Source organism: Centrocercus urophasianus, unplaced genomic scaffold (genome assembly GCF_019232065.1).
Source record: "Centrocercus urophasianus isolate 14NV4802_14NV808 unplaced genomic scaffold, USGS_Curo_1.0 seq_61, whole genome shotgun sequence".
Taxonomy (NCBI): domain Eukaryota; kingdom Metazoa; phylum Chordata; class Aves; order Galliformes; family Phasianidae; genus Centrocercus; species Centrocercus urophasianus.
In genome coordinates this window covers 711,468-726,083 of record NW_024885211.1, presented here as the reverse complement: position 1 = coordinate 726,083, position 14,616 = coordinate 711,468, and positions in this window count along the sequence as shown.

Here is a 14,616-nt window from a genome sequence, read left to right as displayed (position 1 = left end):
CAGGCAGGTTTATGAGGAAGCAATAGGAGCTCTTTGCCTGCTGAGCTGATGGGAAACGTGTCCATCCAAGGGAGGCTCCCAGCACTGGGCACGAAGCTCATCATTGCCAGCATCAGGGAGAGATTCCTGATTCCCTCCAATAGGTGGAGAGTTCCAACTGATGAACCTCTTCTTGCCATGGCCTGGTTTTGCTCAGGAGTAGAAACACCTGGTTGCACATGCACAGACCCCACCGGGACGCGCTCGGCCACTCGAAGGGTTAATAAAATATTTGGGAGATGGTTTACGAGATTTTTCTTTTTTTTTTTCTTGGAAGCCCTCATTCATCTTGTTGCCTTGTCCCCCGTCCACTCCCACCTTCCCATAGGGCCCTTAGGGCAGAGCTGCTAGGGAGGCTGAACTCCGTGGTATGTGCGTGCGTGTGGCTCCTGGCGACGAGGCTGGGTGGTAAATTCACTTCAAAGGGGCTCCAGCACCAGCGAGCTGCAGTAGGGTGTAATTACCAGTGGGGCTGAACCACCCTCCTGGGCTGTTTGAAGTAGCTGAGAGCAGAGAGGCATCAAAGGGGAGTGCAGGGTCTGGGGAGGGAGGGCAGGAGCCGTGCAGGCACATCTCGTGGTGTCAAGAAGAACCAAGATATGGGTGCGTTGTCATCCCGAGCGCTCGGTGGAGATGGGGATCTCTCATCTGTGATGTCAGCTCCCACAGCTCTGCTACTGTGGGGGCAGTGGGGCAGGCACCATTACCATTCAATGGAGCGTTTGGGGTTCAGGCATCAGGAGGAGCTCTGAAGTGAAGACCTACTGCATCCAAGCAGCACCCAGAAAGCTTGCATTTGGTGAAGGAGACCAGATTTCCATTGCATGGGATGTGATGTCAGGCTCATCCTCTCCAAGTTACACCCCAAACCAGATCGTGTCATCCAGCTCTGAAAAAACATGGGCATCAAAATTACTTTGCTTGGGTGCTTCTCGTTTCATAACATCAGAACGTGATATAAATGGGGCTATTGTGCAATACGTGCAAATAAAAGCACGGCTATTGATAGAATAGGTGGTGAAAATGGTACTTAAATACAAAAACCAAAGTAAAATGAGGTCAGATGCAACAAAACCAAATGAAGCATCTTGTAACAAATGCACAGCTGACATCAGGAAAATGCTTTCATTCTGATGGAAGTCTTTCCTGAGCCCTCGGAGGTGGATGCAACTCAACTCTACACAGCTCTGTTGTTCAAAAGCTACAGATCACATACAGACGTGGGCTCCCATCCACTCAGCTGATGCCATCAGTCTGCCAGGCAAAATGTCAAATCAGTGCTGGGTGTTTCTATAGAACTGATTGCTAATATAAAATTAATTGCTGATAGATCTTTTCTTCAGCAGAATGCGTGCTAGAATCTGGATTTTGAGGGCTGTTCAGCTCTAGGACAGCTCACATCTTGTTGGCTTGACGTCGCTTTAGAGAAGGCACACATTGAAGATGTTGATGTCCAACAATGGGAGTCCTAAGGAGAACATGAAAACCTGCAGGACTTCATAGAATCATAGAATCACCAAGGTTGGAAAAGACCTAAAAGCTCATCCAGTCCAACCGTTCACCTATTCCCAACAGCTCCCACTAAACCATGTCCCTCAACACAACATCCAGCCTTTCCTTGAACACCCCCAGGCTCGGTGACTCCACCACCTCCCTGGGCATCCATTGCAGTGCCTGACCAGTGACTTCTCCAATGCTGCCAGAGCTGCTGGAAGTCACCCCCCAAAATCCCCCAGTCCTGACTTGAGGTGCTTGGCCGAATCCCAAAGCATGATGTGAAACCTGAAACCGGAGAAGTTCAGCCCAGTTTCGTGTTTTGTAACCAAGGTTGCACAGTTCTGGCTGAGGCTCAGCCACAGGAACATGGTGAGATGCTTCCTTCTCTCCCCACATCACTGTGTGCATCCTTGAGTACATCCACACATCCCACTCTGGGGCAGTGGTGAACGGCAAACCCAACACTGCAGCTGTGATGTAAGCAAAGAAGCAGAGGAAGCATTCGGCCCTAAGAAAATGAGCATTAGCAGCCCGTATCACTCCATCTCTCCACAGTCATCATCCCATGGGTGAGTCATGCCCGTTGCTAAATAAAACGTGCATTGGCAAACAGAAAGGGGAATATGGATGACTCAGTGACACTCAGAGCAGCCACCGCCAGCCCTGGTGGGCTGCTCTCCACGGAGGAAACGTGCTTGGGGGTGAGCCCAGGGGGACACGAAGGAAAAAGGCTCCTTGCTCAACTGTGCCAATGTGTGGCACAGGGAGCGCATTTTACGGATGTATAACTATGCAAATCATTAGCAGAGCAGGTAATTAAACTAGCACAGGTTACCGAAGGACATGGCAGGTTGGACATCTCTCGGTGTGGATTTGGTGTGGTTGGAGTCAGCAGGTGGTGCTGCCCTGTGTTCTGCTCAGCTTTGTTGGGTGAGTCCTACTCAGGTGTTCCTTCTACACGCCTCTGTGCCAGGAGCCACTCCATCACAAAGAAGGCCAAGCTCTCATTTCTGGTTGTTTGGTTGATATTTGCCCAGCGCTGAGGCCAGCAGACTTCCTGCAGCTGCAATCAATGAGCTGCAATTGGCGGTCCTGAAGCTCATTCAGATCTCAAGCCAATGCAGCTCTGCTGGTGCAAAACCAAGAGGGTTTTCCCAAGCATGCAGCGTCTGCCTGCCTCTGCTGCCGCTGTAAAACCCTCCCTGACATCAAGTGAAAGCAGCATCTTTCAGTGATTCTCTTTGGCTACGTGACTTCACAATGGCACCAGGTTTGGAGAGTGGATACAGACTGGGACAACCTCTCAGATATCTCAGAACGCCGTAACGTCCAGGACATTCTCTTATCTGGGGAAGAGCAGTCTGAGCTGAAGGATTTGATGCAGCTGCAGCTTGTGTGTCCTACAAACTGTGCTTCCTACACCTCCTTGAGCACGCATGGGCAGAGCGCAGTGGGATGCTGCCCAGGAGATGGGCAGGCAGGCTGAGAGCAGAGAGGAATCCAACCTGCAGTGAGAGCATTGTCCAAACAAAGCCTGCAAAGCCCTTCCAGGCAGCCTGCAAATCCTCAGAGTGATGGGATCGGAGTGATGGGTTCCTGCAGTGTGCTGCAGAACGTGCCATGTGAAGGTGTGCACACACACACGTGTGCATGCAGGCACACACATCTCCTCCTGCCTGGCACTCAGCCCAGCTCATAAATCAGGGGCTGCAATGAAAGCAGAGGAACAGCATTTCTGACAAGCAGGGCAGTATTTATGAGCATCAGCAGTCCTTCTCCACCTCCTCACTGGGACATTGCCCTTATTAATCATTCCTCCCTCCTCCCAGCTTCCCAGCGAATGGGGCTGTTTGCAGAGGACCTGAGATGAACTCAGCGAAGCATCTCAGCTTGTCTCTGGTGTGTTCTCACTCCAGAGGAACCCACTGCCACCAAGCACGCCCAGCCAGGCCTCCTGCTGCTTTCAAAGCTCCTGGTTCTGTGTTATTATTTACTGGGGTTAATTTTCTGCCCATTGCTGCTTAGTGAGGGAAGCGCCCACTGTGCAATAAAGAGTGGGGAAAGCCACCATCCAAAGAACTCATCTCCACATCCTTGGAAAGCACGTTTTGAGTTCAGCAGGCAGTGAGAAGTTGGAGCCCAAGCACATTTGAACACCTGGGCCTTGGGATCATAGAATGATAGAGTCATGAAGGCTGGAAAAAAGCTGTAAGATCACCGAACCCAACCCCAACCCATGCCACCATGCCCACTGACCTTGAACTCAAGTGTCACGTCCCCGTGGTTCTGGAATACCTCCATGGATGAGGACTCCCCAGCTGCCTTGGGCAGCCCATGCTGATCCCTCATCACTCTTCTGAGATGTAATTTTTCCCGATACCCAACCTGAATTCACAGATCCTTCTCCTCTATGCAGCTTCCCAGCTGCTCTGCCCTAAGCCTGCAGCCCTGCATAGGGTTGTTGTGACCAAGTGCAGGACCCAGCACTTGCTCTTTCTAAAGCTCATACAGTTGGCTTCAGCCAATCCAAGTCCCTCTGGAGTGCCTTCCCACCCTCAGGCAGCTCAATGCTTCCTCCCAGCTCAATGCCATCTTACTGAGAGTGCTCTCAGTCCCCTCATCCAGATCTACAGCAAGACAGAAGCTGCGTTATTGCTCTGTTTCAGAGGTGGGATCTGGGCATGGGGACAATCTAGAGTCCATAGCTGAGCTTTGAATCTTGAATGCAACATGATCCCTTAACCACAAGAGAATTCTGTGCTGCACATCTGCTAATGCACAGCCTGCAGGGCTGCAGCTTGCTGGCAGAAGGGAGGCAAACTCTCACCTCCCTGCTCTGGGGGGCCCAGGAGGAACCAACAACCCCCCTGAGCATCTGCTTGGGTACTTCCAGACGTGAGCTCCTTTCTGCATGGTGCCTGCTCGTCTCTCCAGGGCAGGCAGGAGCCTGTAATTTGTGGGGATGAAGAGGTGGTTCCTGGGGCGGTTAGAGCCTCAGAGACTGCAAGTTCCTCCCCAGCAGAGTCTGTCACCACAGCTCTGGGCTTGGGTTACTTACTGGGAGGTCTTCAAAGCTGGGGAGTGGAGGTGGGGAGCAAAACAGAACCGTCAGCCCCTTCCTCTCCACTGCCCTGGCAAATCAGTCCAGGGCAGGAAGGAGCTGGCGCTGCATGGGGAAGCATCACCACAGCCCTGTGTGGTCCCCAGGACACAGAGCTGCTCCTTCCAGCTCCATGCAGCACCCACTCCATGTTGGACATCCAGAACTAAAGCACTGCTCGATGCAACGAGAGTTAAATTGGCACATGTGCCACTGTGCATCTCCCTGTCTCCTCCGCTGTGTGAACTCTCCCTTTTCTCCTCTCCAAAGCACAGAGGCTCTGAAATCCAGAGGGCTCCAAGCGTGCAGATCTGTCATGGATGAACACATTTTCCAGACACAAGCACCAAGAACGTGGCATGTTCACTTCCTAACATCCTCATCCCATAGCCTTCCTCAGCAGACAGCCTCTGTGTGGCCAGGAGATGCATTTCCTATCCACAGTTGCTCCTCACTAAACAAGGATGACCGGAGCTCTGGTCCGACCCTTGCACTTCTTCCCAGAAAAGAAGAATTTTCTCACTGGGAAGAAAACTAAATGTTTCATTTTCTGTGTTTTTCTGGGAGAGCATCCAGACACAAGTAGAAAAAAAAAAAGAAAGAAAGAAAACATCCCAATATTCCGTTTCAGATCAACTGGAAAAATAAAGTTCATTCTTGGAAAGAGAGCAAAGGAAATGGCTTAATCTCAGACTGGTTCCAGTTCCAAACTGGTTTTGCTTGCACACACGCAGCCCCTCCCGATTGCCTGGGCAGTTTCTCAAGGGATGGAAGCCCTTTAGGATCAGCAGTAATGCTCCAGATGGGTCCTGCTGCCCCACAGATGTGATTCACCCCATGTCCTCCAGACATCAATGTCTGCAGAGCCTGAAACACCATTGCCCTTTGCTGGTGCTGAGGCAGAGCAGCGTGCTGCTGGGAGCTGGGACTGTGGCAATGAAGGGGGACAGGCGAGGGCTCCTGATCCATCTGTGGCAGTTAGAGCAACATCAGTGACACACAGACCTCAGAAAAGCCAAGGGAGTGATGATGATCCAATGCACTCATGCTCTCACAAGGGCTGTGAAATGCAGAAACAGGGTCCAACTCCCCGCTCACTGATGCCAATGTAAACCTGAAGTAAATCCACTAAAATTTATACTGGCGTGAGCAAAAGGAGCTCCCAGCCAAGGAACTTTTCCTGTCCTTGACTGCAGGTTTCTCCTTCCCTGAATTTTTCCCACTCATGGCTAAAGCATCAGCACTGGGAGCTTCTTGTAGCAATGCCAGGAGAGCACAAACCTTCCGAGAGGAACGCCGTGCCCCCTGGGTCTGAAGGTCCACACTGCAGGGATGCATCTGTGCTACCTGGAGTTCCAGAAATGCAACAGAGCTGTCAGAGAAGCTGCAGTAAGAAGTGACACAGTGCACAACTGGGACGTTAGGAGCCTTTGCAGCAGAGCTGCTTGGCATTTCATTATCTGGGTATTTCGTTATCCAGGCACTCCATTATCCTGGCATTTCCTTCTTCAGCTTTCCTTGCTGTCACCTTCCTTTTAGCTGCTGGCTAAACGTGATGCCAGTGAGGCTGGCACCAGCCAGCTTGCAGGCCTGCTCTCAGACCCCCACCTGCAGGACTCCATCACAGCAGTGCAGCTGCTGCCTGTCCAGCAGATCTTTACACCCCAGGAGCTGCTGGATCCACCTCTAGCTCAGCTCCAAACGTTAATTTCTGGCTACAGCCGTTCCAGCTGCAGTTTCCATTCCAGGCTGCAGAATCAAGAAGCGCAGGCTCGGGGTTTGTGAGGCACTTGAAATGCCACGATGCTGAGACAGTGCCCGGCTTGGGCTGCATCCCTGCCCCCGTTTTGTGCTGCTGCCAGCTCCCGTGAGCAGCCCAGGGCTGGCGACCCACGGCTGCACCGCAGAGCGCCCGTCTCTGGAGGGCCCTCCCAAGAGGAAATGTGGTTTCACAGTGGCTGCTTGTCCGTGGGATCTATTTGGAGACACGACCCCGCCCTCCCAAGGGCTTGATGGATGACCAGCCAGGAGGATAAAAGGCTTTCCTCTTAAAGAAGACCGGCTAAATATAAACCTTCGCTGGCTTTAATGTGTCTTGAGGGCTAACTGAAACCATCTGCAATGGTAAATCCGCTCTCCCAGGCCCTGCTGTTGTCTGCTTGCTGCTCCAGAGCCCGGAACTGGCAGAGCCTGCAGCAGGGTGGGATGGTTGGGGTTCAGTGGGACAGAGCTGAGATGCAGCAGCATCCAAACTGCTCGGCGGGAGGCTGCTGCAACGTGGGGAGCTCCCGAAGTGCTGAGAGTGAGGGGCTGCTTCAGCCCGAATGCTGCTTGGGAGGAATGCAAAGGCAGCTCAGCAGCCCTTTCCCTTCTCTCCTTGTCTTTGCAGAGGTGATTCCCTCAGCAAGCAGGGTGGAATCAGAACTTACAGAATCATAAAGGTTGCAAAAGACCTCCAGATCACCAAGTCCAACCACTGACCCGTCCCTGCTGTGCCCAACCGCATCCCTCAGTGCCACATCACAGCAAAACACAGCGGAGGGACTCCAGCATTGAGCCCCTGCAGCTGAGCTGAGCAGCAAGGGGTTCTCTGGAAGCCAGGGCTGACCTAGTGACTCTGTTTGAGAACATCTCTAGAGAGATCTGTGGCAAATGACCATTTATTAGCCCTGAGAGGATGCATTGTAAGACATTTGGCTTAGCCAAGAGCAGCAGGGAGAAGCCAGGTTCATCCTACCACCAGCTGGTGGTGACAGCATTGCAAAATGAACCTCCTTGCTGTGTGGACGTGGGAAGTATGGATGGGTAAAGCCCCCCCAGGGCTTGGATGTGAACAAGCAGGAGCTCCCATGGTCCTGTTTGGGAAACATTCTGTCACTGTCAAAGTGTTTATCAATCCACAAAGTGTTAATCAGTCCACAAAGTGTTAATCAGTCCACAGAGTGGATGTGGCAAGCTCACAATACCAGGTCATATAAAGACAAATGCGAAATGGAAGGACTTGCAAGTGGCTTTGAAGAAAGGGAAGTTCCATTTTCAGCTCAGCTCTGCGGAGTTGGGACAACCACAGTCTCTCCAAAGATGGAGCAGAGCCCATCACTAAAGCCGTGGAGCTCCGCACACAGAGGACCAAAACCAGGTCCTTCGGCTCCAATCACCCTGAGATCAGACCCAGCTGAGGTCCGCAGGGCTCACATCCACCTGCTCAACAAAAACACCGCATCGTTCCTGCAAGCCAACTCCATCCCCAGTCCCACTGCAGCCCCAGCCCCGCTGCAGCCCTGCCGTCCTGCATGGGGAGAGCTGCGGTCTGTGCTGTGCCAGGGCTCCCTGCCAGCCCTGGCCAATGGCTCCTACGCCTCTGCTCCCAGTTTAGAAGCCTCGTTTTACTGCTTCCCAAACACAGCGGGTTCGGCTCGGTGCACCTTCTCCGGTTTACTCTGCGGAGGATGCGGGCTGGAAATAGTAAAAGGAAGGGACACCTAAAAATAAAACATAATTACAGAGGGAAAGGGTGTTTGGAGTTCAGAGCTCTTGGCCCTGCTGCTAACAGCAGCCGAGGCTCCAGGCTCTCTGCTCCTGGGGGTATGAGGATGTTTTACCATTTTCGAGGGAACACAAAAGCAACACGATGGGCCGGACCTGAGGCAGCTGAAGTCCTCTGCTCAGTGCCTTACCTGTGCCTGCTGAGAGCCAGAGGTGACGAAGGACGGTTCTCTATTCATGTGTGATCACAGCTGGGGAAGGAAGGGCTGAAGGCCCAGCCAGCTTCCCCAGCAAAACGATGCTCTGCAGGGTTTTCCCAGCAGAATTCCAGCCCCAAGCCAATGATTCCATCGACCCGAATAGGAATCGGGAATTCAGCATCACTGCTGAATGTTGCCTGTAGATCGAGCAGACTGTTGGTGCCAGGACCGTGTCAGGACCTGAAATTTTCTCTGCTCCTGCTTCCAAGGAACAAAGACACCGAGAAAACATCCTCGTTTAACTCCTGCTTACCACTACTGCATTGTCTCAGGTGCTCTGCTGTCTGACTGTGGTTCTGAGGTGGCCCAAGCACAGCCCGGCATTTAATGCATGGCTTTCTCAGCATTTAACCCTCAATGTAACCATCTCATTTTTACAGGTGATGAATGAAAGAACACGTGCCTTTCTCAGTGGATGGCCAAGAAAAAAAGCCCTGAAGCCTTTTACCTGCGCTGCACTGCAAATTCGCAGTCCTCCAGCTGAAATGAATCCACCTTGGGAGGGAGCATAGCAGCCACGCAGCAATTCCTCTTATCAGTTCTGGATAAGCAGCATCCTCAGCTGTCATAGGGCAGCTAATGACCTAAGCCATCAGGTTTGGATCTGGTCTGGCTGAGAGCATCTCCGCTGGCACCATCTCCCCCTTCCTGGCCCGCCTGGGGAGTGATTCAGAAAACACAGCATCACCTGCTGAATCATCAGCAGAGCTTCCTGCACCAGCCGGCTCCATGGGGAGAACTCCCAGGCAGAAATCCACTGACCAAGCCAAACTCTGCCATGCCTGTGGGAGCTGCGGGGCTGCTGGCCAAGGAGGACGGGGCCTTGCCCTGAGCGTCTGCTCAGTAAGGATCCTGATGGATGCACTTCTTGTTCACTGGGCTTTCCCGAGTCGAAATGGAGCCAGTTATCACGTGCACAAGAACAGCATGTGAAGACCCCAAGGAATTCAGGGAATTTGTTTCGTCCTACCTGCCGCAGAGCTGTGTCACAGAGGCAGGAGGAGCACCTTGCCCGAGGTGCTACGGCCACTGCAGGCTGAGCTGGGCTGGGAGCAGCAGCCACCTCCCCATGCCAGCGCTCCCCAGCCCATGTTCCACCCAGCAGACAGCAGCCTGCATGGAGGGCTCGCTCCCACTGCACCACACCGCTGCTTTCACAGCAGGAGCAAGACAGCACAAGCAGCACTTCCCCCTGCCGTACCCTTTCCTTCGCCTGAGGAGCCTCGGTTATCTCTTCTCCCCAGTCTGATAGGCTCCATCTGTCCGTCTGGGCAGGACGGAAGCTCTGCCTGTTGACTGCACATTGTCTGTGTCTGCCTGGCAGCCTCGGCTCTCCTCATCCCAGGGCTCTCTGTCTGCCCATCTCCCAGCTCAGGAGGGTGAGCCTGGCTCCCCACTGCTGCGCCTCTGGCGTTCTGGCAGCATCTCTCCATGCGTGGGAGGAGGTGGTGGAGTAAGGGAAGAGCCGAGAGCTTTACACGACACCGACCGGATGCTGCAGCACTCTTACCAGGCCGTGGAGGTGGAAAAACCGTCCGGCCCAGGAGCAGAGAATGCACAACACGAGAGCTGAGCACTCGTGCACTTGTGCCCAGATCACGGGATGCCAGCGTGGATTTGCAAAATCGGGCAGGGCTGTGAGCTGCTGTGCTGCTCTCTCCCTCAGACCGAGTTAAATGGGCACATCTGGGTGCAACCCTATACAGGAATGAGCAGGATTGTGGGTCTGAATCCAATGGTGCAAAATGGGTGAAAGTTTGGGACACCTGGAAACCCAAACCTGGAAAGATGGGGACACTTGGAAAAACTCGTTTTGCAGTGATATGGATTCACTGAGTGCAGGGAACTCTGAACACTCTGCCAATAAGAGAGGCAAACACCCTGGCGATGGCTTTCAGAATGAGATCCCCTCTGCTTTTATCCCGCAATGAGTGCTTTGGGGAAGGAACTTTCCAACACAATGCTGTGTTCCTGCTGGGAGTGGAGGTGGGATGATGGGAGGGAGTAATTCCCAGAAGAGCAAAAGTAGAAGAGAACAGAATATTGCATTGGAATAAGAGTCTGGGTTGGTGGTTAACAACAGAGGTCTCACACCTCACCAAACATCCTCCAACTCCTATTTGAGAGCACTGAAACAGAAAAGACAACGCAGCAAAGGAGGGGTACAGATAATCTGCAGAGGAATAAATGCAAGTCATTAAAATCTTGGGCTGATGATCCAGCACAGAAATGATCACAGTTTCATGTGGTTCATCCCCTGGGTCAACACAAGGCCCTCTCCTTGGGCCTCTTCCCACTGCTGTCCCTGGTGATGGGGTGCCTCCCAGGGCTACAGAAACACACTGAAAGCTCAGCAGATGGCGGTTTTATCTGACAGCCACCCTCTATTTCCCCTCTCTTTCATCCCTTAAGTTAATTAGTTACCTGCTGATGTCCCCTAGAAAATCTTTCGCTCTCCCTGGGCATCTCCCAGCCCCTCCCCACCATCTGATTCAGCCTTTTGTCACCAACCAGTCCCTCCAGATCCTCACCACTTTACTGCTCTCTCCTGAATTCTGTTAGTGGTTTTCTTCCGGCCGGAAGGCTGAAATTTTCCATAGCCAGAACCAGATCCCAGCATCACACAGCACACCAGCACAGAGCTGCTGCTCAGGAGAGAAGACAAGAAGGGGCCCCAAACCCCAGCACCAATGCAAACCACCCTCACATCCCACTGCACGTTTTGCTGTCAGCTCACCCAGTGCTAAAATGAAGTCTGCATCATTATGAAGAAGGGACATAAAAAGGAGAAGGATGGCTTTTACAGCTGCTACATTCTCCATCCAGACTGAGAGAAGGAGAAAAGTCTGAGCGCTTTGCGTGTGCTGTTGCAGTGCTGTGGGGCAGGTTGGCTTGTTTTAGTGAAAACAGCAAAACCAGAGGTGGCTTAACACCCACCGACCCACACATCCCTGCGTCGGAGGCAGAGAGCCTCCTGTTGCTGCTTGCCCACATTGCAGGCAGCAGGTTATTAAAGAGCTGCCTCACGAGGTGCACGGCACAAGGCTGCGATGCATGGCGAGGATCTGAAGCCATGGGGACAGCTTTGGCCTCCCACCTCTGTCGCCCAGGGGTGACACAAGAGCTGCAGGGCCGTGGGTGGTGCTGGGTTACTCATGTCCGGCAGATGCAGCATCCCAGGACAGCGGTGGTGGAAGGCCAGTGCCATCTATGGGTCACATCCTGCCTCGGTCACTCTCTCTGTGCTGAGCTGGGAGAAGGGACAGCAGCGGGGATGGGGCTGGCAGCAAGGATTGCTGCTTAGAAATGGCATCGTTCAGTTGAGAACAGGGAAACTGTGGATTTGGGTTGTGCTGATGGAGCAGCTGTCAGCTGGGGTGGGGGGAAAAGAGCCCTATTGAGGGCAGTGGAGGCACCAGCCTGGCATCCCCACCTGGGACAATACAGAATCATGGAATCATAGAACGGCCTGGGTTGAAAAGGAGCACAGTGCTCATCCAGTTCAACCCTCTGCTGTGTGCAGGTCGCCAACCAGCAGCCCAGGCTGCCCAGAGCCACATCCAGCCTGGCCTTGAATGCCTGCAGGGATGGGGCATCCACAGCCTCCTTGGGCAACCTGTTCCAGTGTGTCAGAAAGCCACCAATGGAAGAAAAACTGTCCTGAGTTATGGGGACACCACGCACCCCCAAATGTGAATGCTGCTTTATAGCAAGGGATGAGAAGAGCAGAACATGTCCCGTAAGTAGAGCAATTGCAGCACACGATGGTGATGCAATCTGTCACCTCCAAGCTACCTGCTCCTGCCCAGACTGGGAGGAAAACCCAGCTCCCGAGCACCAGGGAGATGCTCTAACAGTGAGTTTAGGCTTTTCCTGATGCACAGCCCTCCCCCAACCTCTCCCAAAGCTGATACAAACACTGACGTGCAAACCACCGTGCAAGCCAAGCATCACTAAATGGGAAATGCAATTTGGGCCCAGAAAATACACATCGGTGGACAGATGAAAGTGGGGCGGCTCCCAGAAGGTGCCTTGGTGCCCTGAGTGGCTCCGAGCTTTGCAGATCAGCCCTGCGTGCCCTGGGGATGCAGCACCCTCTGCTGCCGCCTCGGAGCAAAGAGCATCGCTGACGTTTCGCTGGGGATTTCCAGGCAGTTCTGCGGTTGCTTGGATTCAGTCATGTGTGCAGTGCCTCTTCTGCTAGCAAGTATGATGGATGATCAGAGTGAACTGAGAACGAAAGCCATTAACTTGTAAAACCCTTTTAATGAGCTGCCTGTGATTGTAGAAGACGAGGCAGAGCGTGAGCAGGGAGGGACTGCTGGGCTTGAAATGCAATGCTTTAACACATGCACCCCTCCTCTGGAGGGTGGGAAATGTTTTAGGATGCTTAAATCTCAGTCCAGCTCGTATAGGAAATCCATCACCTACAGCCCCACAGAGCAAAGTTCTGCTTTGTAATGGGAACCTCGGGGAGATTTTTCTGGCACAATGCGATTCAACAGGTGATCTTCAATTGCAAAACCTCCCTCTGTACTTCCATCTACAGACTTTCTTGGAGCCACAGATTTCTTTACCCGCATGTAATTGAATTAGCTAAATTAAGGAAAAAAAAGGAGAAAGGAAGAAGTATTCAGAATCAGCATGGCTGAAAAAATAACCAGCGAGCAGCAGGGCAGCACAAAGGCATCACCTGCATTTGTGCAGTGATCCTCTGCAGGCTGAGACACAAAACCAGGCAGAAGAGGCATCTTGGCCAAGACGAAGCTTAGTCACAGCAGTTTGTTGTTGCTCCCTATCTGAATTTTGTTTTTTCTCATACGAGGGCTGGCCCATCAAAACAAGATTGCTTACAGATTTCTGACAGCCAGCTTCCAGTGCCAGCATTAAGTAACACGCAGAGTTGTTCGAACTGCAAGCGATTTGCAGGCTGGAAAGAACCTAATTGGTCTGCATGGAAAACTCCCCAGCGGGACAGAAAGCAAACACGGATCTTGATGCAGGCTGTTGGCTCGTCAGGAGCACGCTACGGCTGCCAGCATGGTTCACTGACATCCTGTTTCTCTGCTGCTGCTCCACGGGGTCAGTCTGCATCTCCAGAGGTGGGAGAAGCATGAGGAGAGCTTCCTGTTTGCACTGCTTTTGCCCAAGAAGCTGCTCTCAGGGCAGAGGTGAAAGGATGCACAGCCAGATGAAGAGTGCTGGGGGAACTCTGGGAAGAGCAGACTGTACTTCTATGTCTTCTTCTGCCCTGGTGTGCCTTGCACTATGCTGCAGCACCTTGTTGTGGCTGTGCAGTTGATCTCTGGTCAGACCCAGGCTGGGATTACCTTCATTTAGATGCCAAATGCATCCCTCTGTAGAAGGCCTGCACTTCACTGATGCACCTACAGAAGGCAATCATGCAATGGCTGAGCTAAGAGAAGCATCCAGGAGTTCTAGTGTGAAATGGAAACACGTTTAAAGTTTTTCCACTGGTTTGGCCTGGGCCAGCATTAATGAATGCTGCTGCTGCTCTGCAGCCAAGTGGGACCAGCTGTTGCTAACTGGGAGCTCCCAGCAAGGCTGCTGCAGCACACAGAGGCACCCCAGGCTCTCACATCACAGGGCATCGCTTCTCCATTTTCACTGAGATCTGCAGGAGGTTCCGTTTCTTTCTGAGCCAAAGTCCCACTGACCAGCCATGATCTTCTCAAAGTCAGTGCTGAGCAATGTTAGCCTCACACGAGCCATTACAGCAAAGCAAAGATTTCCTGGCACAGTGGTTGATCTCTAACCTGATGCGAAAGGTTCATTCATTCAGCATAGCATCCAAAGCCGCAGGTTGTCCATGAGCTGCAGTTCTGGTGGCGCATCCCAGGTGAAGTAGAAGAGTTCCTTAAGACCTTTTTATTTCTTTTCATAGGAATAGGAACGGTGCTATAATCTCTCATGAGCAGCATTTGCAGTTATGTTGCTTCAGGGAAATACCATCCAGCAGAGCTGAAAGCCACTGATGTCCTTTTTGTCCCAGGTACAGAAACAAAGGGCTGCCATGCAGGGAACGTCCTATCATTGAAGCTTCAGGCTGCAATGCTCCTCATCATTCAGACCAACCAAGGTAAGAGCAGGATGCAGTGGCTGACAGCACACAAATCCCCTGCTCTCCCACAGATCTCCTCCTACTCCTGCTATTATGGTAAAGATTTATCTCAGCTGTGAGCCCAACTCAGACTCCTCATTAATCTCCACCTA